The sequence below is a fragment of the Camelus bactrianus genome, chromosome 10 (assembly GCF_048773025.1).
Source record: "Camelus bactrianus isolate YW-2024 breed Bactrian camel chromosome 10, ASM4877302v1, whole genome shotgun sequence".
Classification (NCBI taxonomy): domain Eukaryota; kingdom Metazoa; phylum Chordata; class Mammalia; order Artiodactyla; family Camelidae; genus Camelus; species Camelus bactrianus.
The window spans coordinates 72205727-72229372 of record NC_133548.1 but is presented as its reverse complement, the minus strand read 5'-3'; the positions used below and the strand labels follow the sequence as shown (position 1 = coordinate 72229372).

General features: G+C 44.7%; 2 long non-coding RNA genes across 2 annotated transcripts in view; both read right to left on the bottom strand.

Moving 5' to 3' along the window:
• The window catches only part of LOC105068438 (uncharacterized), a 28342-nt gene extending 12294 nt beyond the window's left edge, over positions 1-16048 (bottom strand). The window contains exons 1-2 of the long non-coding RNA XR_006724648.2: positions 15576-16048; positions 12196-12324 (exon numbers count right to left, since the gene is read on the bottom strand). This is a non-coding gene — a long non-coding RNA (uncharacterized LOC105068438). The remainder of the gene's footprint in view (positions 1-12195; positions 12325-15575) is intronic.
• Positions 16049-18045: 1997 nt separating this feature from the next.
• LOC141578986 (uncharacterized) lies at positions 18046-21571 on the bottom strand. Its single transcript, XR_012509892.1, has 4 exons — positions 21284-21571; positions 20455-20719; positions 19850-19985; positions 18046-19336 (listed from the first exon to the last, which is right to left on the bottom strand). It is a non-coding gene; the product is annotated as an uncharacterized LOC141578986 (long non-coding RNA).
• Positions 21572-23646: the final 2075 nt, after the last annotated feature.

The window sequence follows — 23646 nt, the reverse complement described above, 5'->3', positions numbered from 1 at the left end:
GAGGGTCTGAACTCTCACAGCACCACAAAGTAGCTGTGCCCCTGAGAAGTCAGTGAGCTTTTCTGCATCTCAGTCTCCTCATCCATAGACCGGGGACAACAGCAGCACCCCGTCTCTGAGAACGGTCCTAAGAATTCAGTTATTTTATATAGAAAGTTTATATAAAATACCTCAGGTCTTAGATATGACCCCAAAAGCACAAAGAACAAAGAAAACAGAGATAAACTGGAGTTCATCAAAATTTAAAACTTTGCTTCAAAGGACACCATCCAGAAAGTGAAAAAACAATACACAGGAGAAAATTTTTTCAAATCATTTATCTCATAAGGAATTTGTACCTCCAAGATTAAAAAAAAAAAAAAACTCCTACAACTCAAAAATAAAAACACAACTCAATTAAAAAATGAGTAAAGGATCTGAAAAAATGTTTTTCAAGTAAAATATACAAATGGCCAATAAGCACAAGGAAAAGATGCATGGTGTCATTAGCTGTAAGGGAAACCAAATCAAAACCACAAGGAGAAACTGCTTCACACTCACTACAATAGGTTATAATACAAAAAAACAGTAACAAGCACTAATGAGGACACAAAGGAAGCGGAGCTCGCAGCCCTTGCTGGTGAGGATGTAACACAGCATGGCCACTTTGCAAAACAACCTGGTGGGTCCTCAGAGAGCTGAACATTTGGTTTCTGAATGACCCAGCAATTCTGCTTCCTGGGCACACACGTAAGAGAACTGAAAACATATGTCCACATAAAAACTCCTACAGGAATGTTCACGGCGCCATTAGTCATCATAGCCAAAAAGCAGAAACAACCCAAATGTCTATCACCTGATGAATGGGTAAACAGAGGGGCCCAGCCATACAGTGGAATATTATTCAGCAATAGCAAAGCATGGAGTACTGACCCCAACGTGTACTGTCCACAACGTGGACAAACCTTGAAAACGTTACTCAGTGTGAAAGCAGTCACAACAGACGGTTCCATTCACATGAAATGACTTGATTTACATGAAATGTCCAGCACAAGCAAATCCACAGAGAGAGAAGAGTGGCTGCCGGGGGCTGGGGGAGGATGGGGAAGATGGGAATGACTGCTTATGGGTACGGGGCTTCCTGTTGGGGGGATGAAAATGTGCTAAGATTGATGGGGATGCACAATTCTGGGCATAGAGTAAAAACCACTGTACATTTTAATGGGTTAACTGCATTAAAACTGTTAAGAACAAAAGCACCTCGGGCCAGTACCTTCCCATAGTAAATGCTAATTGCTAACTTTTATTACAGGAAGAAGAAACTGCCCTCAGCATGAAAGCAGCAGATCAGCAAATGTGAGTTAACTGAAACTGGACAAGGGCATTTCACTTGAAACAGTTGCTGAGTGTACACAAAATATTCAGAAACGACAAGGAAAACTAGTTGGACATCACGAAGAAGCATTCTGCTTCAAATGCAGATCAAGGATTGGGCAAGCCCAGCTGCTAGAAGTGACCAGAGAAGAAACCTGGTTCTTAAAACAAGCACCGGAGCCAACAAGGAGACAGTGGTGAGGAAAGCAGGTGGCAGAAAATCTGGAACAGTTTGCTACAAATAATTTCTCCACTGAAAATTCAAAAATAAAATGAAAGTGATGCGATGCTGTGTTGACCTCACGTGAACGGGCTTTCTCCGGTGCTCGACAGTTCTGTAACCCCAAATGAGAGACTCGGGACAATCAGCATGGCTCCTGGGTGTCCCCAGGTGACTGCCCACCAGCACGCTGACCACCATCACATCTGCCAGGGTTGAACTGCAGAGAAGAGACCAACTTCTGAAAGGCACAGGAAATGTTGACAAGAAAAGGCTGCAGTCAGTCCCAGGACAGAGGCCCTGTGAGCAGAGGCCAGAAGGCTGCAGGTGAACTGGAGTGGCCCTGGGGCAGGAAGGGACCACAGGGGAGCAGATCTCAATTCTCTCCTCGCTCTCCCTCAGGTAGGAGAGATCAAGCCTGCATCCTTCTCAGCTGGAACCATTATGGAGGACACCCTGGGATGACAAAGCCTGGCTCTGGGTCCTTTCCTGCCAGCTTCAACCCCTCCAGCAGGGTCTAGACACCTCCCTGAATAACTATCCCACAGAACCACCCACACTCTTAACTCCTGGTTCTTGAAACTTAATTTTAGCTCTGCACAACCTAACGTAGGAACGTTACAGAAATAAAAGATATTATATTCTTTCTATATCTCACCACAGGACTGATTTTTCTGATTGCTCTAAGCTGCTTCTACTTGGTAAAGCACCTAATTCTCCTGCAGGTGGATTCAGTACTTTCCATTGGGCATAACTAGCCAGTCTGGGCTCTCTGACTTCTATTGGTCAAATACCGATATACCTAATTGATTTCGTTGTTCATCAATTTCAGCCGGGAGGAGAGGGAGTGTCACTCTGTTCCTCAGCCCACCCTCAACTCTTTTCTCATCAGCAACTCAGGCCTCCTGAAAACAAAACAAAGCATTTGTTTCCCCTTCCTCTACACTTTCCACAAACCCAACAGGAAATGTCAACCTACAGAAAGAATTCAACACAAATGTTAAAACAAAAATCTACAAACCTGAAGCAACTCTGTCTCAGAATCATGATACACAATGACATGAAAGTGTGTCAGGCACAAAGCATGCGTGAGCCTGACCACCTGATTTCTATTCTTCAAAGGAAGGAAGGTTTTTGTATTTTATTATCACTCTGTCATTGTTTCTGATTAAACCAAAAAGTAACAGCTCATTATGAGATAATTAAGCACTGCAAAAAGAGATTTTTGCTGTATTAATTACAGAAGGCATTCAGAGGGCATAAGAAAACCCACCTCTCTTAAAAAAGCAAAATTTCTTCCCCCATTAAGAACACATATACAAAATGCAACAGAGAATTCAAATTCACATGGAGAGGAGCAAAAGCCATGGAATCAGAGCAAAATCATTACTATGAGTCAACTCAAAATTCACTGGACAAGCATGCTCAATGCATTCAAGAATTTTAAAGTCACACTGCAAACCATTCACTTAATGATCTGCAGGCTAGAGGAAGAAGTTCCCTCTTTAACAGACAACATAAATCAATAGGGTGCCCCACCAAACAAGGACCAAACAACAATCAGGTTTTTAACAGTTCTGATAAATCAGCATGTTCTAAAGATCAAAATCCAGAAATTTTAAACATTCATTCACACCACAACGAAACAAGCACTTAAAAAATAACCCAAAGAAACTAAGCACATAGGTCATGTACCTGGATCAATGAGAACTTCTTGTACCGCTGGAAGAAAGAACAGGCCACAGTCTTTTACTTGAAAAATAAAACTACTTTTAAAGATAACTGCTAAAACACATTTCATCATTCACGTTGCCTTGAAAAATCTGAGGCACTTGTATCTGATCAGAAAATCAATTCTGAGTAAATAGTAGGTTACAATTCAGCGCCAGTTTGCTTTAGAAGGGAAGAGAAAAGAAAAGCTACTGTTTCTCACATCCTGCACAGTGTGAAGTGCCTCCCGGCCTCTTTCCCCTCCCACTTTCTAAGCTCATGCTCCCCAACCCTTCTGAAACAAGTATGACCACCTCTTATTCCCACCAATACACTAAATGACAAAAGAACATCAATTTATTCATGTAAATATACGCCTACACCTTGAACTGGAGGAGAAAGGTACCAGGAGGCTACATGGAACTTATTTCCACCTTCCTGAAATCACACACACACACGTTCACAGACACAGACACACAGACACACTGAATTACTGGGCAATTCACAAGCTAACGACTTCCAACATTTGGAAGATAACTTTGTAGTTAGTTTAAAATATGAAACAGTCAACTTCATTATTATCAAGGAGCTTTTAAAAGCCTTGATCATCTGCTGAACCATCCAAAATCAAGAGACCCAATTAGCCTTCTCTGTAGAATGTAATTTCCCATGATGGCCAAACAGACCCTAAGAAGTACTGGACCCAAGACTCGTGTTTATCACTAGCTATGATCATTTTTAAACACATTAACAGATTCAGAAAGGTTATGTCCCAACAACATTTATTCTTACTGAAATAGCATATGTGTTCAATTGTCTATAAAGAGACTAAGTCCCATGATGGTGCTTGAGAGCTATTTTGTGTATTGCAATGTCTATTTTTAAGTGCAGACAAGGAGAGGGGTATATAGCTCAGTGGCAGAACAGCTGCTTAGCATGCACAAGGTCCTGGCTTCAATCCCCAGTACCTCCAAAAAAATAAATAAAAATAAGTGCTTATAAAAAATAATTATAAAAAATAAATGCAGACTAAAAACCACTGCAATCTAGGAGCCAAGATTATAATAAAAAACAATTGTTTTCTATCAAATACTGACTACATGCCAAACACAGTGACAACCACAAATCACACCTGACACCATCACGTGTGATTCTCAGCAACCCTACTAAGTAGACACGGATGAGAAGCCTGGCACTGCGGATGAGGAGACAGAGCTCGGAGGAGCTGGGGACGCTGACTGTCCTGCTCCCCGTGACACCCACGTCAGCCCAGGACGAGCGCTGACAGAGCTGCGCTGACAGAGCTGCACTGAGGGGACACCCAGCTGCATGGAACCTTGGGGACTGAGGATTCCCAGAAAACACTCAAAACTTCAGTGAAAAACTGCCTCAAATATATTACACTGTGCCATATCCTTTAAACAGGGAACATGACTGAGACCTTTTTGATGCCTGTGTCCTTTCTGCCATCGTCAACTATTTGCCCTCTCAGTGCGACCAGTGAGGAACTGGACCCCATATGAAGTGCACTCAGATGGCAGAGTTTTTAAAGCTGTTTGATGAAGTTTGTGAGACTCTGTCTATGCCTCACACAGGTGGTCATCCATCACTTCTCACCGGTGTGGATGTACCACCTGAAATAACCCCTTTCTGCCTTTTAAACTCCCTTCATCTAATCCAGTCTTTTCAACAGCGAAGAAGCAGCTCAACCACAAAGTGGACAGCTTTTCACCAAACGGACTCGAAGAGCCCATCAGTCTACCTGGAAGCCCTCTTCTTCTATTAAACCCACTTCTAGGTACTTCATTTTCTGACAGGTGGACTTGGCCTCTGACTGGCCTACTCAGAGAGCTCCCCAGCCTCACATCTGGGGGTGGGAGAGGACGCTGATTTTGCGAGAAATCAGTGAGGAAGGGGTATATCCTCCAGCCAGGTCTGCACGGGCAGAAGTGCCACAACGTGCTCAGAAATTATACCATCAGCACCCCTGGGCTCCCATGGACTGGTTTCACATTAACCAAACTCATGAGAGACTGATGCAAGAAAAGCAGAAGTTTAACTTATTAATGTAACTGGAGACGTGAAACTACGAACCAGACTGAAATATCAGAGTTCAACCATCAGTACAGATTCTCCTCAACAGCCCAATCACAGGCAGGCGGTCACATGGCAAGCATGGACAGAAGCAGAGCAGGAAGGGTTTCTAGATTAACTCAATGGGCTAAATTTCTGTTATATGAACAGATCTGCTGCCCAGAAGACATTTAACGCCAATCACGGTGCACTCTCCACGGACAGTGGCCGAGACACGACTGTGAGCACCTGTGTAACGCTCCTTCCCCTGTCCTTTCTGGGCTAACTGATGCACAGAGGTACAGAGATCCAGGCATGCAGATACCTCTAAACACCCAAAGCCCATTTCTGGGAACCTGGAAACCAGACAGCCAGGGTTTAAATCCCAGTTCTGCCACTTACTAGCTCTGTGACCTTGGCCAACTTACTTAACCTCTCTGTGCCTCAATTCCTACATCTGTAAAACTGGGATAACAATCAAACCTTCCTTACTCACTTGTTCTGAAGAGTGAAGGATTCGTTTCTATAAAATGCTCAGAAAAGAATGTAGCATATTTTTGGTCAACAAATGTTAACTTAATATGAAAGTGATTTACAAGTCTCCCTTCTAATCATCTTGTGTTTCCTGGCTAGTCTAAGTCCCAAAGGAAATCCTTATTTCTCCTTTTATAAACTCTTGGGGAGCACCCTTCTGTTCCATCCCACCACCTGTTTAAACTGCGGGAGGGGATGCCTCCTCCCCACTCCTCTGGGCCACGGAGAGTGCTTCTCCCTTCACACCCCTGACCCCTGGCCCACGGCTAGCCCTCCTCACACTAACAGAGTGAGGTGTGAGTCCGGGAGACAAGCAGGGCATGTGAAACCCTTCCTTTCCCTCCAGTGTTGGCCACCCTCAGGAAGCAGCCGGGATGCTCAGCTCCATGGCAGGACAGCCCTGTGCATGATGGGGCAGATCCTCTCAAAGGAAGGCTCGCTGTGGCCCAGAGCTACCTGGGACTGGGTGAGTCTCTATTTCTGGGACACAGTATCATGGCACCCACTCTCCCACATCCCTGAATTTCATGGAGAACGTGGCTCCATCAGTAATAAAGGAGACATTTATCACCTGCCTGCTCTTCTGTGTCATCTCTCAGTTGGCTGCTGGAGAAAACATGTATGTAAGTATTGGATCCCCTTAAGCCCCAACATATATGAACTAACAAAACATTCTGTGGCTTAATGTTGGTTCAGGGCGACTGTGTAACGGTCCTGACTCTGCTGATGTTAAATTATGGGTATAGGAACTATGGAACCTCCTCAAATATCTTTCATCATAAAACCAGCTTTTCTTATTTTCCTGTTTCTTAGCAATTGCCAAAGATTATAAAATGATGGCTTCACACAAAACAGGAGCTAAAGTTTATGAGCCCTCTTGAGATACCCACTGTGCTAAACACTTTACATAATTTCTAATTCTAATTCTACAAAGCAGGTATGAGTGTCCCCATCCCACAGATGAGGGAAAAACTCAGAACGAACTGACTCAGAGTCACGTGGCTCAGTGGCAGCGCGTGCACACAAACCCAAGTCAAAAAACTGCACCCCTTCCTATATGTACCAAATCACCTCCCACCAATTAACACACAGCGGCGGGGTCAATAGTCAGGGAGCTCAGTACACTTTTCAGCTTTAAGGCGCTCCAGAGGCTGCTTCTAGCCGTTTTATAAAATTCTGCCTCACTGGTTTCTAACACTGGAAGAAAAGTCCAATTTTGCCATTGTTTGCACAGCAAGTCTGAAATGTTCACAGCGAGATGACAGAATAAAAAACTAAGATATAAGCAGAATAATTTTTCCCGGTAGACAGACATAATGGACATTGTGCTGTCCTGAAGCATTAAACAAAGGAATCAAAATATAACAACGTCGTCTAAGCCTTCTTTTACAAACAGGAAAATTAAGACTATAAGAAGGTGCAACAGCACCACCTATGGCTAAAAAGGCTTTCCAGGTTGCCGGGAAACATGCAACACAAAGACTGCCTGTAGAATCCCGCTCTTGGGCTTATGTCCAGAAGGAACCCTACTTCAGGATGACACCTGCACCCCAATATTCATAGCAGCATTATTTACAATAACCAAGACATGGGAACAGCCTAAATGTCCATCAACAGGTGACTGGATAAAGAAGTGGTGTATTTATACAATGGAATACTACTCAGCCATAAAAACCGACAACATAATGCCATTTGCAGCAACATGGATGCTCCTGGAGAATGTCATTCTAAGTGGAGTCAGCCAGAAAGAGAAAGAAAAATACCATGAGATCACTCATATGTGAAATTTAAAAAAGAAAAGGACAAATGAACATAAATACAAACAGAAACACATAGACATAGAATACAAACCTGTGGTTGCCGTGGGGACAGAGGGTGGAAAGGGACAGATGGGGAGTTTGAAATTTGTAGATACTGACAGGTATATATGGAATAGATAAACAAGATTATACTGTATAGCACAGGGAAATAGATACAAGATCTTCTGGTAGCTCACGGTGAAAAAGAATGCAACAATGAATCTATGTATGTTCATGTATAACTAAAAAATTTTGCTCTACACTGGAAGTTCACACAACATTGTAAAGTAACTGTAATTCAGTAAAGTTTAAAAAAAAAAAAGAATCAGATAACTAAAAGCTTATCTAGCACATACTAAATTCTGCTTCGGGGAAGAGAGTGGTATTCGGTATTTAATCTCAAATTATTAATACTCCTGAATATAAACAAAAGACAAAGGCTCCTGGAAACTCATCTTAGAAGAGGAAAGAATCCAGTCCAGCCTCTTCACTTTACAGGAGGGGAGACTGAGACCCGGGATCTGTCCTGGCAATCAGCAGCAAAGCTCTCCTAGTCCTCATGTCTTGCACTCTGTCAAAAACCAACAGATCTGTACTAGGCCTATATTCATAGAAGTCATTTCTGCATTTTTCCAACAGTAGGTAATCTAAGTGTCTTGCAAAATACTTCCCAAAGAGTCAGGAAATCATACAATTTTGTTGAAATGCAAAAACATTTATTTACATATTAGAACAGCATGAGCTTTATTCTATTTAAAAAGTGACATGTCAAATCAATGTTTTGATATTTTTAAACATATTAAGAATGCAGAAAAAAATCAAAATTTTCTTCAATCACAAAAGAGATAAGCTTATTCCCTGAAAAGAATCAATGTTGATTTTTCTAAACTTAATGGTTCTGGTCAGATTCCTATGAATTTAAAGGTTCTAGTGTATAGTTACATGGCAAAACACACATTGTAAAAATACACATTCTGTGTCAATAATCTTCAAGGTCGTCTGCTTAAGGCAATTTAACTAGTCCCTATCTTACTAGAATGACACTGATTTCATCAAAACTTCATACTGCACTTAAAAAAAACTGAATCCTTGTTACTTTAAGTCATATTCATATATATACATATTGAATATGCATCAGAAACAAGCCACCCTCTTTCATATTCAGAATTGATCCTTCGAAACTGTCATTGTGACAGCACATTTTTATTGAGCACCTCTTGGGTGCTTTCTATACAAGGCGTCTAACTCTCACAGTCAGACAGGGTAAACGGCATTACTCAGATTTCACAAATGAGAAAATGTACTTAAGCCATGAAGAACAACTTACATATCATCATCATTAAAGAAGAGTAAAGATTTTACTTTCAATATTCACAGACAACCTTTTCTTCCATACTAAGACTACATAAAATCAATTCAGTCTTTGTAAACTTTTCTCTCAGTAAGTACCACTAGAGAAAAACAAGCAATGAGTCATTAGCAGTGGCTGGACTTTCAAAGCCCACTTCTGTTTTGCATTATAAACATTTTTAGTATTTTGTTTTTAGTGCTCACAGAACACTAGAATAAAAAATACTAATTTTTTAAGTCATTAGCTGAGAAAAAAACATTTGTGAAAATATACAATTTTAATTTATGCCACTCTGTCTCACATTCTCACTGGTGTCTCCTCTGAAGGCCTCATCAGGCTGAGATCACTAAAATCGGTCATTTATGGGCTCACAGGAGTTCGGGAAACCACTCAACACGGGGCTGAGCAGAGGAGCCATTGAGAATGCATCCCGTGCAGCCTGGGCTCCAGCCCTGAGCCTGCCACTGCCAGCTGCGTGTGATTTGGGACAAGCTGCCCCATCTCTCAATCCCTCAGCTGCCAAAAAGGAGACACTGACACCTACCCTCGAACCCCTGCTATGAAGTAAAACATAAGGAAAGCATTTTAGCCTTTGGTAGGTGCCCACTCACTCAGAGCAAACTTGGTCATTATGATGATGAGGATGGCTGTTAATAAAGTAAGCTAGACCAAAAAGTACAAATCACCATAAAGGAGAAACATTTTAAGTCAATGAGCATTTCCTTTGCATGGATTGCAGAATGTTCTATTGACTGTTTTAATAAACCAAGTTTTGTCGATTAATTATAGACTTCCAGGTTCATGGACAAGTCTCCAGAAAAAGAATAAGAGGCCTCTAACCTCTGAATACTAAGAAAGTAAAGTTAAAAAAGATTAGGGGGGAGATTACACCTCAGTTGGGAGAGCACGTGCTTAGCATGCATGAGGCCCTCAGTTCAGTCCCCAGTACCTCCATTTAAAAACTTTTTTCTGAAGAAATGGAGAATTAAAGCACAAAGATGGAGGACTACAGAATTCTTTTGCAGACTCAACTCAGATTTAAGTTGGGGAAAAAATCCTTTTCTCAAAGGAAATCTTGAGAACTATGTAAACTGGATCTGAGATGTCTAGTCTTTTAACATTATTCATGAGTTCATATTACCAAGTCTTAAAACTACCTGCTAACCCACAGTGGTGATAGTGATCCTAACAGCTGCCAACATGGATCAAGCTCCGGCTAGGACTGCTCTGTTCTGACACCTCTGCCCCTGAGGCCTCACCAGGCTGAGATCACTCAATTCGGTCATTCATGAGCATCTTGTGTAAGTCCTCCATTTGTGCTTCCCACTCCCCCCTCACCAGCCCCTCTGAGGGAAGCACTGTTATCACCTTCCCCACCCGCAGATAAGGCCACTGAGGCACAGAGACTAAACCTGCTTCAGGTCACATCGGCATTAAAGGACGTCTGTATTTCTGCTGTTTTGCTATTGACAAAGGAATCTGAGATATCAATTCAAGAGAGACTGTTAAATAATCAAGTCTGTCAGGTCTTCACCTCAAAGAGCAGATACTATAAATTCCTGATGTAGGATGAGGCTGCCGCCACAAACTGACTCAGCTTGAAATTAATATCCAAGATGAAGCAGCGGATACACATAAATATTCACGACTGTCAACTCTGCTCACGGGTCTGGGCCCTTCACTGCCTAAACGGGGGTGAAATCCCCACCCATGTCAGGGAGGGATGCACGGCTTTTCCAGGTCTCCCCAAGGCTTCACGGGCTGTTCCCCCCCCAGACTGTCCTCAACGATTAAAAAGCCCTCAAGATTTTTACACCCTGCAAAACTAAAACACATTTCTGCAGATGGAGCACTTTCTCAGGGGTAGACCGTTTTTGCCTACACTCAGCAAGGGGGAAAAAAGAAACACGACTCTGCAAAGTCTCTGAGCCTCACCACTCACAGGAGTAGAACGACCTCAGCACATGATGACTCTTCACATTGTAGGATGAGAAGAAAATAAAGCCGCCCCCAACAACAGGCACTCCCAGAGAGAGCAGAGGACCGCAGGACTTAGAAAGCTGGAGCCTCCTCCAAGGACAGCAGGGACGACAACAAGGGATAAACACGGAGGGTGTGAACACTGACAGGAGGGACCTCAGGTCAGAATCAAGCCCAGGGAAGGGGGAGCAGAGACATTCTAGACCTGATCTCCTCTATCACTTCTCAGCCTGCTTTACTTCCCTCTCCAGTAGCCAAGACCCCACTGAAACCACTAGAACGGTCTGAGGAAGAATGATGAACTGTCTTCAAGAACCATCAGATTCATCTAAGCTGATCTACAAAGAGTGCACCCAGGTTCAGACCGTGCGGCTGCACTGATGGTTTATAAAAGTGGTCTCTGCACAACTTGTTGATGGTGGGGGATGGTATAAGTCAGGGAAAAGGAAATTTAAGGCATTTCCTCATCTAATACACATCTACTACCATAGGCTTTCTCTTTGGAGGGAAAAATCTTTTTAAAAAAAAACAAAAAAACCTCATGTATCAAACAACACCTGGCAGCTCTGTGTCCTGCCTGGATCTCCGCATTCTGTTATTACCTTTGCGACCTGTGCGATATGACAGCTACGTCCTGAAACATTTAAGGCAAGTTCATTCATTAGGGGCCCAAAGGGTCAAAGTCATTCAGCGATCACTTGTGGGTCAGCTCCTCCAAAGAAGATTCTTTACTCTCTGCAGCTGGTAACGAACATAACTAAATCTAACTTCACTCAGTAAGAGAACTTCGTTAACCAGAAAAAAAAAAAAAAGAAACAGCCCCCAGGCCCTGAATTAGCTGTTAAAACTGACATCTGGGATTAACTTCACCAAATACACAGGAATTATGAAAAGGACCCAGAACGTCAAGGTCGGTCTACCATGAAATGCTATGCACCTGTCCCAGAAATGAACCAATCATTGTAATCCATTAATATCATTCAATAAGACTCAATAAAATCAATGCATATCAGTAAAATCAGAAGAAAATGTCTCGTGTAGGATTCTTGACCCAACGGATTTTATACTTTATTTAAACATTAGTCAAACTTAACTCAGGGGGGACAGTAATAAATTGCTCCTGCTCGCTGAAGGACTGCCAACAAGCCCACAACAGAGGCACGGGCAGAGCTTACCTGGGCGATGTCTGTTGGCTAACTCGGCAGGAAGTGAGCTGCCCTGGAACCTCCAAGCCCCAGCTTGGCCACCAGTCCCAGCAGTATAGTGACAGATGACAGAGGCCGAACGCAACCTCTCAGGGGCAGCTGGACGTTAAAATGAAAGTACAATGAACAAAGTTAGGGGCCATCCTCAGCTCAGACTGCGGGGACTAAGAACGATCTAGACAGTCTGATTACATGGAAATGCCAATTTTCCCTTCAAACAAAGATCAAACCCACAGATCTCTGGTTTTGTTACAAGCAGGAACATGCCACCTTTTCTGCTCTGCACGCCTGTGTCAAGGCTGGGAACACCGAAGAATCTCACAATGCTCAGGGTTCCACTGAGGAACTGAGCCCACACATAAAACAGGCCATCCAGTCCTTTATTTAACCAAGAGTCCAGTGCGCGCTGTGCAGCAGGCTCTGGGCCAGGTGCTGACACTGTAGAGGGATGAGGGATGGAGCAGGAAGGGCCTGGAATGACACTTTTAAAGTAATACCACCTGAAGCAGTACCAGAATACCTTTCCACCTCCTTCACCCTAAATGCATCTGCCCCACCTGGAATAAATATCTAACTGGCCTGCCTCCTTCTCAAAGGCGGCCACAGTTAGTGGCTGCAATCTTTTGCTCTCCTCTCACTGGCAGTTCCACCTGGCTAACCTTACGCAGCCACACACCTGACAAGCTGTGCTAGTCTTCATCTGTATTCATTAGCTCCATGGGCCTCCAACTTTTTGGTCTTAGAACTCTCTGACACTCAAAAATCACTGAGGATCTCAAAGAGTGCTTTTGTGTGTGTGTGCAGGTTACACCTACAGATACTTACCATATTCAAAAATAAAACTAGGGGAGAGGGATATGGCTCAGGGATAGAGCACATGCTTAGCATGCAAGAGGTCCTTGGTTCAATCCCCAGTACCTCCATTAAAAAAAAGAAAAAGAAAAATAGAGAAGGATTTTAAAATGTATGTATTCATTCCTATTAAAATAATAGTAAGCCCATTACATGTTAAACTTTTATGAAGGATAACTATTTTCCAAAACAAAATGCCAGAAGAGTGGCATCGTTTTTCAGTTCTACAAATTTCCTTCCTGTCTGGCTCAAAACAAGTGAGCCACGTCCCCACGGCCGCTTCTGCGCTCCGTCTGCCGTGGTGTCGCACGTCGTGGAGCCCCCGGGAAGCTCCACTGTGCGTTTCCGATGGACTGAAGGTGAGACACCAAGAGCACAGCGCACCGTCCTCTGCAGGCCCGTCACCACCACGTGGGTCAGGGGCCCGGGTGGGTTCTCATGCTGGAGAAGTGCCCCATCTCACAGCTACCCTCAGCCCATCAGTCACAAGAATTTACAGAGTTCTTTTTCAATACAATGAACTCAAGCTCCCATCATTTCCCCTTCTCATCTGGCTTAATTTTTTTTTTTACCTGTTTTCTCTTTTCTTTTGCATTGATTTCTTCTCTTTCCCACTTTTATTTCTCTCTCTTTAAGAAGCCAGATTAGGAAATTTAAGTCCATTCAAGAATCTCTTCTACTTAGTGTGTACTACAGCGCGTTGTTAAAACTTCATTGCTTCATTCTGACCCGTATTAATTGTTAAGGGGCTGGCAGGCTCTCTGAGCTGTCAGCTTCTTCCAGGAAAGGGCCCCATTTTAGTCCTTACTCCCACAGCATTTATTAACAAGCACTTAGGGAACATCTACAACATCCCAGATGATGGAGACACACAGACCTTGCCTCCCGCTCCCACCTCCAGGAGACAGTCCCTGCAGGAGAAAACCATGTCACAGGCAGCTCCCGCACAGAGGGAGACTCTGACAGACCCAGGAGAGGCTGTCCTTTGAGGGTTTTTTTTTTCAATTGAGATATAATTCACATACCATAAAACTCACCTGCTTAAAGGGGTATGATTCAGCAGCTTTCTGTATACTCGGTTGTGCGGTCCTAACCACCACCTGTTTCTAGAACACTCACTCCATCACCCCAAAAGAAACCCCCTGTCCATAAGCAGTCACTCCTCATTCCCCCTCCAGCCAGCCCCTCGCAACCATCACCTGCTCTCTGCCTCTGCATGTGCCTATTCTGGGCATTTCAGGTCACTGAAATCAACCATATGTGGCCTTTTGTGTCTGGTTCCTTTTATTTAATATGCTGTTAAAAAGGCTCCTCCATGTTGAAGGGGTATTAGCATCTCTCTCTTTTTTTTTTAAGGTTATAGTTTAGTAGAAGGTGTTAAGTACTATCAAATAGAGAGGAGTACAAGGGGTGGGGTTTCCTAAGGAAAAGGGCGGGTTGAGCAGTCAGAGTGGACTTCCCAGAGCAGGTGGCCTTTCTCATCTTCCCCTTTAATTTTTTTCTTTTTCATTCATTCTTATGTCTGAATAATACTCCACTACATGGAGATACTATATTCTGTTCATCCACTCAGCAGCAACATATGGACAAGGTCTGGAAGAATGAGTGTAAGAGGTGACTAACAGGGATGGCATTTAAGCAAAGGGCAAGGTGTGCTTTTAAAAAAAAGCCGACAAACGGAGGCACAAGGAAATTCAGCGTGTTTCTGAGCAAAGTGCATGCTTGCTTCGGCAGGACTGCCATGCAGGGCTATGGGGGAGAGTGGCTGGAGTCAGGGCGAGGGAGTCACCTGAGAAGACTCCCCACTGCAAGCAGCTCAACCAGTTCTCCCTCATCCTGTATTTTAGAGGGAAGAGGGGCCTGGGAGGCAGGAGAGGAGACATGGGCTCCACCCCCAGCTTTCAGGATTCAGCGTCTCACCTATACATCAAAGGGACGAGACTGTGCCCCAGGGCAGGCTGTCCAACAGGAATGAAATGCGAGCCACACAAAGAAAGTTTTCCAGTTGCCACATTTAAAAAGGTAAAAAAAAAAAAAATTTGAAACTGATTTTAAGAACAAATCCTACTTATCTACTGTATGTAAAATACTATCATTTTGACATGTAATCAATATAGAAAGTAACAAGATAGTTTATATTCTTTTTTCTAGACAAGTCTCAGCATCTGATGTGCATTTGACCTATAGCACATCTCAGCTCAGACCAGCTTCCTCCCCAGCGCTCCCAGCATCAGTGGCTGTGGCTACTCTATTGGACAGCAACTCCAGGGGTTCCACCAGGGGTCCTGGCTGAAAAGGGGGAGTAAGCGTCCACACTAACCCTAAAAGGATCTCTCTGAATCAAAGGCGGATTCATTTTTAAACGTCTGAAAACCGGCGGGCTGCACCTCCCTCCCCCCTTGGCTACAAGACAGCCCCCCTCCTTGCCGATCCCTTTCTGGACGTAGGTAAGCAACCCGGCACACAGCCAGGGTGGCCGGGCCTCCAGATAGACTTACCTACTGTCTGTGTCCAGTCCCACCAAGTCCTCCTTCTCAAATGGGACGCAGAGGAGGCGGATCTTGTCCCCAGACTTGTTGGTGGCCCCGTCCAGGCACTTGGACTCGAGCACAATGAAGAGTGACTCTGAAGTCCTCGGCCCTCTCCTCCACCGTCCCGCAGTCCTCGTAGGTTGAAGGCCACGATGGTGCGCGGCTGCTCAGCCACCTCCCCATGCAGCCCAAAGACAAAGAGCTGAGAGTCATAGAGCATGGTGCCACACGGCAACTCTGCACATGGAGCTTCTCGAAGGTCTGCGGCCAGTTCTTGGCCGAGAAGCAGTCAGTGTTGGTGACGCAAGGCCCAAGACCTTGCGGTAGCTCTTGGTCTAGGCTTCCATCCACTGCAGAAAAGGGTCATTTCTTGTTTTCTGTTTCCAACACCTAGCCAGGCCCTGATGCAAAGTCAGTGCTCAAAAATGCTGAATAAAGGAATAAACAAGGGAACTGCTTCCCCACCCCTCAGCAGAATATACTGAAAAGAACCACAGTGGGATCAGAAGATCTAGATTTGAAATCTAATCTACTTGAGCTCCTAAGCTGCAAAATAATGGAGGTAAGAAAACATGCCTTGGGGAGGAGGGTACAGTTCAGTGGTAGAGCACACACTTGGCATGCATGAGGTCCTGGGTTCAATCCCCAGTACCTCCATTAAATAAATAAATAAATAAGCCTTATTACCTCGTCAAAAAATAATTTTTTAAAAAAATTCAAAATTAAAAAACACACCTTGCAACTAACTGACCAACTGTAAACTTGACTATACTTCAATTAAAAAAAAAAAACTTCCCTTACAAGAACATATCTGGATTAAAGAAGTTTGCAAATGCAAAATGCCTACAGTACCACCTGCATAAAAAGGGGGGGGCTGTACACATTTACTATCCCTCTTTTATGAGTTGTGTTTCCTTTAGGGGGTTTTATAACCTTTCAGAGCTAATTTTCTCAGATAAAAAAAGAAAACATTACCTGATTCCCAGTACTGCTGAAGAATTAGATAACCCTACGAAAGCATCTGACCCACAGAGGTTACTCAATAAATGTTTGTTGAATGAATGAATAAACAAGCAAACTGAATGCTGCTCCCTGCCACAGACCATCATAATGGTACTGCCTGGAAATCCCAAGCCCACGTTCCACCCTTGACTCTGCACTAACCATGTTGGTGACCTGGGCAGGCCTGTGTGCTTCTCTAAGCCCCAGTTTAATCATGAACAGAAATGAGGGTAATAACACAAACCTCAAAAGGTTAGTGAGTTAATAATGAATTGTAGCACAACTTTGCAAGATGGTATCATTAAAGAAAATCGAGCAAAGAGTCCATAGGCTCTCTCCCTATTACCACTTACAACTGCATGGGAATCTACACTGTACCTCAAAATAAAAAGTCTAATTTTTTAAAGAGGCTGTTGAGATTAAATGAGCTCACTGTCTCAAATAAGGAACACACAGTGCAAATAGGACAACATCCAGCCCATGAGACACACTCAGTAAACATTCCCACTGAACCCACTGGTCCCTCCAACTTCAGAGCACGAGGATGGGTCCTCGTGGCCAGAGGCCACTGCACCTGAAGCTAACAAAGTTAATGGTCCCCACTTCCAAGAGCCCCTGCCGTGGCCCTAGGTCTAATTTTGTATTTACAATTTTGTTTTCTTTTTCTTAAATAGGAACCCCCAACTGCATAGCCTTCAGGTTACCAAAACCTGATCACGGAAATCATGACAGCAGCCCTCCCCGGTTAAACAAAATTAAAAGCTGTTTCCACAAGACCTGTGTGTACTTCTAATGGGGAACTTCATCCTGGACTGAGAGGAGGAGGACTGGGGAGGAGGGGGCAATCTAGGACATGCAGACCTAGGGCCACCTGTCCTATGATGGACTTTAGACTCAATCCACACCCTCCAGGAACTTCAAATACACATAGACAGAGTGCTATGGACAAGATTTTTTAAAAAAAAAAAATCCCTGACTCCCTAACAGGTCATGTTTCTACTGAGACACAAATGGCTTATGTGCATATTGTTTCACAAAAACACTAAAATAATGTCAGCCCAACTTGACACATGAAGAAACTGAGGAAAACGGGTTTATCACATTGTGCAACATTAGAGAGAGGCCATGTAAGAGGCTGTAATTAAACCCAAGCCCCTACTTCAATGCTCACACTAGAAAGTGTGACATACTGCTCCCCTCCTGCCCCCTCCCTGCAATAAATCTCTGAAGAGTCTTTTCTGGGCCACCTGGAAAGAACCAAAATCACATCAACTTTCCACAAAGAGCTATGTCACCCCTTGGAGGACGTATCAAAATCTGTAGGGTTGGGATGGGAGGAGAGATTTGGGTTTTCTGTTTCTCAAAAGGAGACATGGGTTTAAAAGAAACTGAAAAGCACTTATCTAGTCTAAGCCCTCATTGTGCAGAGAAGGAAATGGAGGCTCAGAAGAGATGAGGAAAGAGCCTTACTAACAAATACTGCCTAAGCGCAGCACCAAGCCAACCCTGGGCACTGCTGGGGGAGGATCTGGGAGGCCCAGGAGAATGAGTGTTAGAAAAAAGAAGAAACAGACAAGGCCCTGTCTCTACATCGCCATACCATGCAGTTCCACCAAATTACCCAGTATGGGTGCAGCCAACATTAAGGTGGGCTACGTAAGTTACAGAAACCCACTAGTCTGAACCATAGTGGAAATTCCAACCTTTATTATGGTTTTTCCCAGTTCAAGCATGAGCTCAGCGGGCGCTCCGTGCCAGGCACTACATGAGGCCCGGAGTTCTCCCAAATACAGATCTCTATTACCACGTGTGCAAACCACATGCAGGCCCACCAGGAGAAAAACGCCCACAGATAAGATGGAGTTACTGAAACTGAAAGCAGCCAACCAGCATATATTACTAGCAAAGATGGTGCTTGTAGAAATAGACTCATGGACATAGAAAGCAAACTGTGGTTAGCAGGCAGGAAAGGGGGCAGGGACAGATTAGGAGTTTGAGATTAACACATACACATTAATATATATAAAATAAATAAACGACAAGGACCTGCTGTGTAGCACAGGGAACTATATTCAATTTCTTATAATGAGTTGTAATAAAAACAACCTGAAATATATATATATATACATAAGCATATATATAACTGAGTCGCTGCTGTAGACCTGAAATTAACATTGTAAACTGACTACACTTCAATCAAAAATAAGAATTTTAAAAGTAAGTAAAAGCAACGCCATAAAAAAAAATTAAGAACATTGTAATCCCATTAGCTGTAGGTGGCAGGGAACTCTGGTTACAAGCACCAAGTCCACTGGATCACTCCAGCACTGGCTGTCACTCTGACCATCAAGGAGTCACATAGCTTCACTGAGGTTAGTTTTTTCTCTTTTGTGAAAGGCTACAGATGCAACTAACCATGTATATAATCTCATCATTCACAGACCCAACAATTACTGAGGACCTCCCATCGGCCAGACTAGAGAGATGAAGATAGGGTCCCAGATATATTCATAGGTAGAAAGAGTTAATGTCATAAAAACATTAATTCTCCCCATTCTGATATAGATTCAATCCAATTCTGATTAGAATTCCTACCAGATTTTTCATGGAATGTAACAAATTAATTTATGGTCAGGAACAGCCAAGAAACTTCTTTAGAACCACCGCTGGGGAGGAGTGGATAGGTCATTCATTTCCACTGTTCTTTCTGAAGCGATGAAAACATTCTGGAATAATAATGGTTGCACCACTGTGAATATACTAAAAGCCACTGAATTGTACCATTTAAATGGCTGGACTTCATGGTGTGTGAACAATATCACAATAAAGCTGTTACATGAAAAAAAATAGTCCTTGACAACTGTTTTTCCCTCTATACTACTAGTCAGCCCTACAATTTAAGAAAAAGAAAAAAAACCAAAACCAAACAAAAATTTACCAGGAGATCTTGAGGACTGCAATATCCCTGGGTCTCCAAAATGCCCCTGGTGGTTCTGTTCCTGTTAACACACACTAGCTGGGCTGGACTAGTCAGGGACTGTAACTGTCTTTTTAAAAACGACGGTCACAGGTTACACCCTGGGACGGGGGAATATGGAGGATGTCACAGCCTCCCGCCTTCAGCTCATTTATAACTGAACCAAGCCCTGCTTTCAACACTGTAATCCCTCTCACTATAAAAACACGTGACATCAACAAGCACCCGCATCCTAACACCTGAAAGTGTTCAAAGGTACTACCTGGGGCAGAAACACTGAGGGAGGAGACCAATGCACGCTCTTTTCCTAAGGCTCCGCCAGGAGAAGCTGGGCTTTACAGCCGGAGGCTCTCAGCCCAGGGAGCAGCACCCACACCGCTGAGCTGGACCTCAAGGAGCTGGAAAGGGAGAGGAGGGCAGCCCCGGGGTCGCGGGGCAGGGAAAGCGGCGCGGGGCGCGGGCTGCAGCCCCACTCGGAGGCAAGTCCCAGCCCCCGCCCCCACCCCGCCCGGGTCCACAGACCCCACCGGCCCCGGACACAGCCGACCCAGGGGCGGGGACGGGTCGGCGGCCGAGGAGAGGAAGCCCGGGAGGAGAGGACTCGCGGGCGGGAGAGGGGATGGGGACGCCGGCCGCGGACTGAGGGAAGCCCGGCTGGGGCGAGAGGCGGCAGCTGCGCGCCGGGACGGGAACGGGGGTGGCCGGGTCCCCGGCAGGCGAGCGCCCAGCCCTGGACAGGTGTGGCCTGGGCGCCGGGGCAGGCGGCGAGGGCAGAGGGGGCTGGCGCGAGCCCCTCAGCTGGAAGCGCGCTGACGCGCGCCCTCGCGGGCTGTGATACGTGGACCCCCTTCCCCGGAGTTCCCCTACCTTACAATTCCACAGCCGGAGGCCCCGGCCCGGGGCAGGAGCGGCGGACAGAGCAGCCTCTGTGGCCGATCCCGGCTCGGAGCTGGCGCTTCGGACCCGCGGTCCAGCACGCATTGGCCGTGCGCATGCGCAGACGGGCCAGCGAGCCGCTCTGGGCTCTATGAGAGACGCTGGGGAAGCGAGGGAGGGAGAAGTTGGGAGCGGGAGAAGAGAGGGAAAGTGGAGGGAGAGAGGTGGACAGAAGTAGGAGGTAGTAGGGAGGGATCTGGAGGGAGGAGAGTAGGTGAGACAGAGGAAAAAAGCTTTACCTTCAGGGGCACCCCAAAGGAGGCGCCAGTCCTGCCTCTGCGTCCCTCTAACCTCTCAAGGCCCGCAGCTCAAATTTCACCTCCCTGGTCAAGCCCCCCAGCCTAGGCCCCTGCAGAACCCCTACGGGGATCACACCTGCTATCCCCCTGGACAGCTGAGTTTCCTGTCACTCTGAGAACCTAGCACCCGCAGGCGTCGTCGCTCAAAACCACCTTGGGTACAGTATAAATTCCCCTCTTACAGGATGGGAAACTGAGGCAGGGACGATCTCTGCCTTAGCTGCACTGTCTCAGGTGCTGGGTGGGCGGGAGAGGAAGTACAATATCAGAGCCCTAGACAGAGCAGACTGCCTGAGTGTTAGTGCATAGTCCCCATCCCTCCTGGGTAAACCACTCCCTGCGCTAGGGGGCCCTTCAAGGTCCCACAGTAGGTCCCTGGGTTGGGAGAGCTGTCCTCAATTCCAGCACCCAGCTTGCTAGGCAGATAGGAGTGTTATGGAGTCCAAACTCATTCTGCTCACCATAGGACAGGCCAATAAATCCAGAGACCAGGTGTTGAGGCACGGAATAGCGAATTTCTGCAGACCTAGATGGCAAACTAATGTCCTTGAGAAGCATCTTCCCCAAGTCAGATTTCAGGCTCCTTTTATACTAAAAAGGGTCAGGGGGTACGCTTAGTTGTTGCAAACTTCTTGGTGTAGGAGTTCTTTGTTGTTAGAATCTTTTGTTCTTGCAGCTCTCCACCTGGGACAGATTCCTGTAAATCTCCAAGGAAACAAATGTTATCTTCCATTCTGCAGCTTGTTATCTTTGTATGAATGGAACAGTGTTAATATCCTTAAAGCTCAGAGCCTTGAGAACAGGCTCCCCTGTATATTTCAGACTCTAGGCAACATTGTTTTACAAAAGGTGCAGAGCCAGCAAGACTAAGCCTAGGAGACAGAGCACAGGGTTAAAGTCAAAGGAACAGATGTAATATGGAGTCACATTTGTACTTTTCTATTACTGGGGCAGAAGCCACTTGAGGATTTAAATCCCTTTAGGTTAAAAATAAGTAAAACTTTAAAGGAATTTACACACATAGGTTGGAATGTGCATAGTGTATTTCGAAAAGCACACAAAGGTTGTAAACAGTGGCATCTCCAGGGAGGGCTGAGAGAACAGATGAGGGAAACCTTTCCCTCGTGTAGTTTTGTGCTCTGATTGAATTTTTTTTTACCATATGTATTTTTTTTCCAGTTAAAAAAAAAGTGTAATGGAGGGAAGGACTAACTAGTTCAGCAAATACAGCATCCATGAAAACACTGAGCCATTCACTTTTGCTTTAAGCTGGGAAGCATCTGACTCTCTACTATGTGCCCAGTGCTGTTTTATGACTTCTTTTATTATTTGTTTTTAATAAAGTAACAACATGCTATCCCTCACCCCTGCACAGGGCTGGTGGAAAACCAGTTGAGTTTTTATTGAGTTGTTTCCCAAGGAGTAGAAATGTTATAAACAGAACACAACTTCAGGGCAAAACACGTGGAGTGAATTTCCAGCAGGCCAGACAGCTAGGAAGGGTTTTCAATAAAGGCACCCAGAGGCCAAGACACGAAGGCTCCAAGGCCCCACAAAAAGCTGCCCAAACTGCCTTCTCCATGGCACTACTGTAATAGAAAAGAACAAATTGGACTCGACATTACATCTGTTCCTTTGACTTTAACCCTGCGCTCTGTCTCCTAGGCTTAGTCTTGCTGGCTCTGCACCTTTTGTAAAACAATGTTGCCTAGAGTCTGAAATATACAGGAGAGCCTATTCTCAAGGCTCTGAGCTTCAAGGATATTAACACTGTTCCATTCATATAAAGATAACAAGCTGCAGAATGGAAAATAACATGTTTGTTGGATGTTTACAGGGATCTGACTCAGGTGGACAGCTGCAAGAACAAAGGATTCTAACAACAAAGAACTCCTACACCAAGATGTTTGCAACAACCAAGCACACCCCCTGCCCCTTTTTAATATAAAAGGAGCCTGAATTTTAACTTGGGGAAGATGCTTCTCTAGTACATTAGTTGACCATCTTCTTGGTCAGCTGGCTTTCCAAATAAAGTCACCATTACTTGCCCCAAAACCTGGTCTCCCAATTTACTGGCCTGTCACGCAGGGAAAAGAATGAGTTTGGATTCAGTAACACAAACATACCTTGAAAGTATCCATTTGGTGTATTTAATGACTTGCTTCCACTGGTCTTTCTTCCTGACTTTTCCTTCTCTTGCCCACTCCTGCTACGTTTATGAAAAGTCTGTCCGTCTGCTCATGTGGACACATTTCCATCTAGCCACTACCCTTCCAGGCAAAAACTGATGCCAAGAGGCAATGGAAGCTGCTAAGAGGTATTACCTGGTCAGAAAGGGGCAGAAGTGGGTACTGGCTGGGGCTCAGGAGCAGGCTGGGACACCTGACAAGATGTCTTAAGCAGGGACAGACAGCTGGGCACCAAAGGAGAAGCTTCTAAGCCCCCATGAGGGACTTGCTGGATAGGACGGAAAACTTCCAGACTGTAGCACTGATCCCACCAGGAGCTTCCTGGGCGAGGCTAGGCAAGTCATTTAAGTTCTCTAGGCCCATGCTGTCCTCTTTTGGGAGCCATCAGCCACATGCAGAATAATGAAGTTATTCTGTACCCAGGCAGAATTATAAACATTTTACTGCAAAGGCTCAGTATGTATGATGTTTAGAAACATTAGTGGGTTTCTTGCCCTAACGAGTTATTTTTGTATGTCTGCCTTTCTGTGGTTTGTAATGCCCGTGACTAACCATTCCCTTATAGTGAGGTATTTTGAAATTATAAGTTACTAGACACAGTACCCTCATATCACAGTTGAAAAAAATTGATCCAC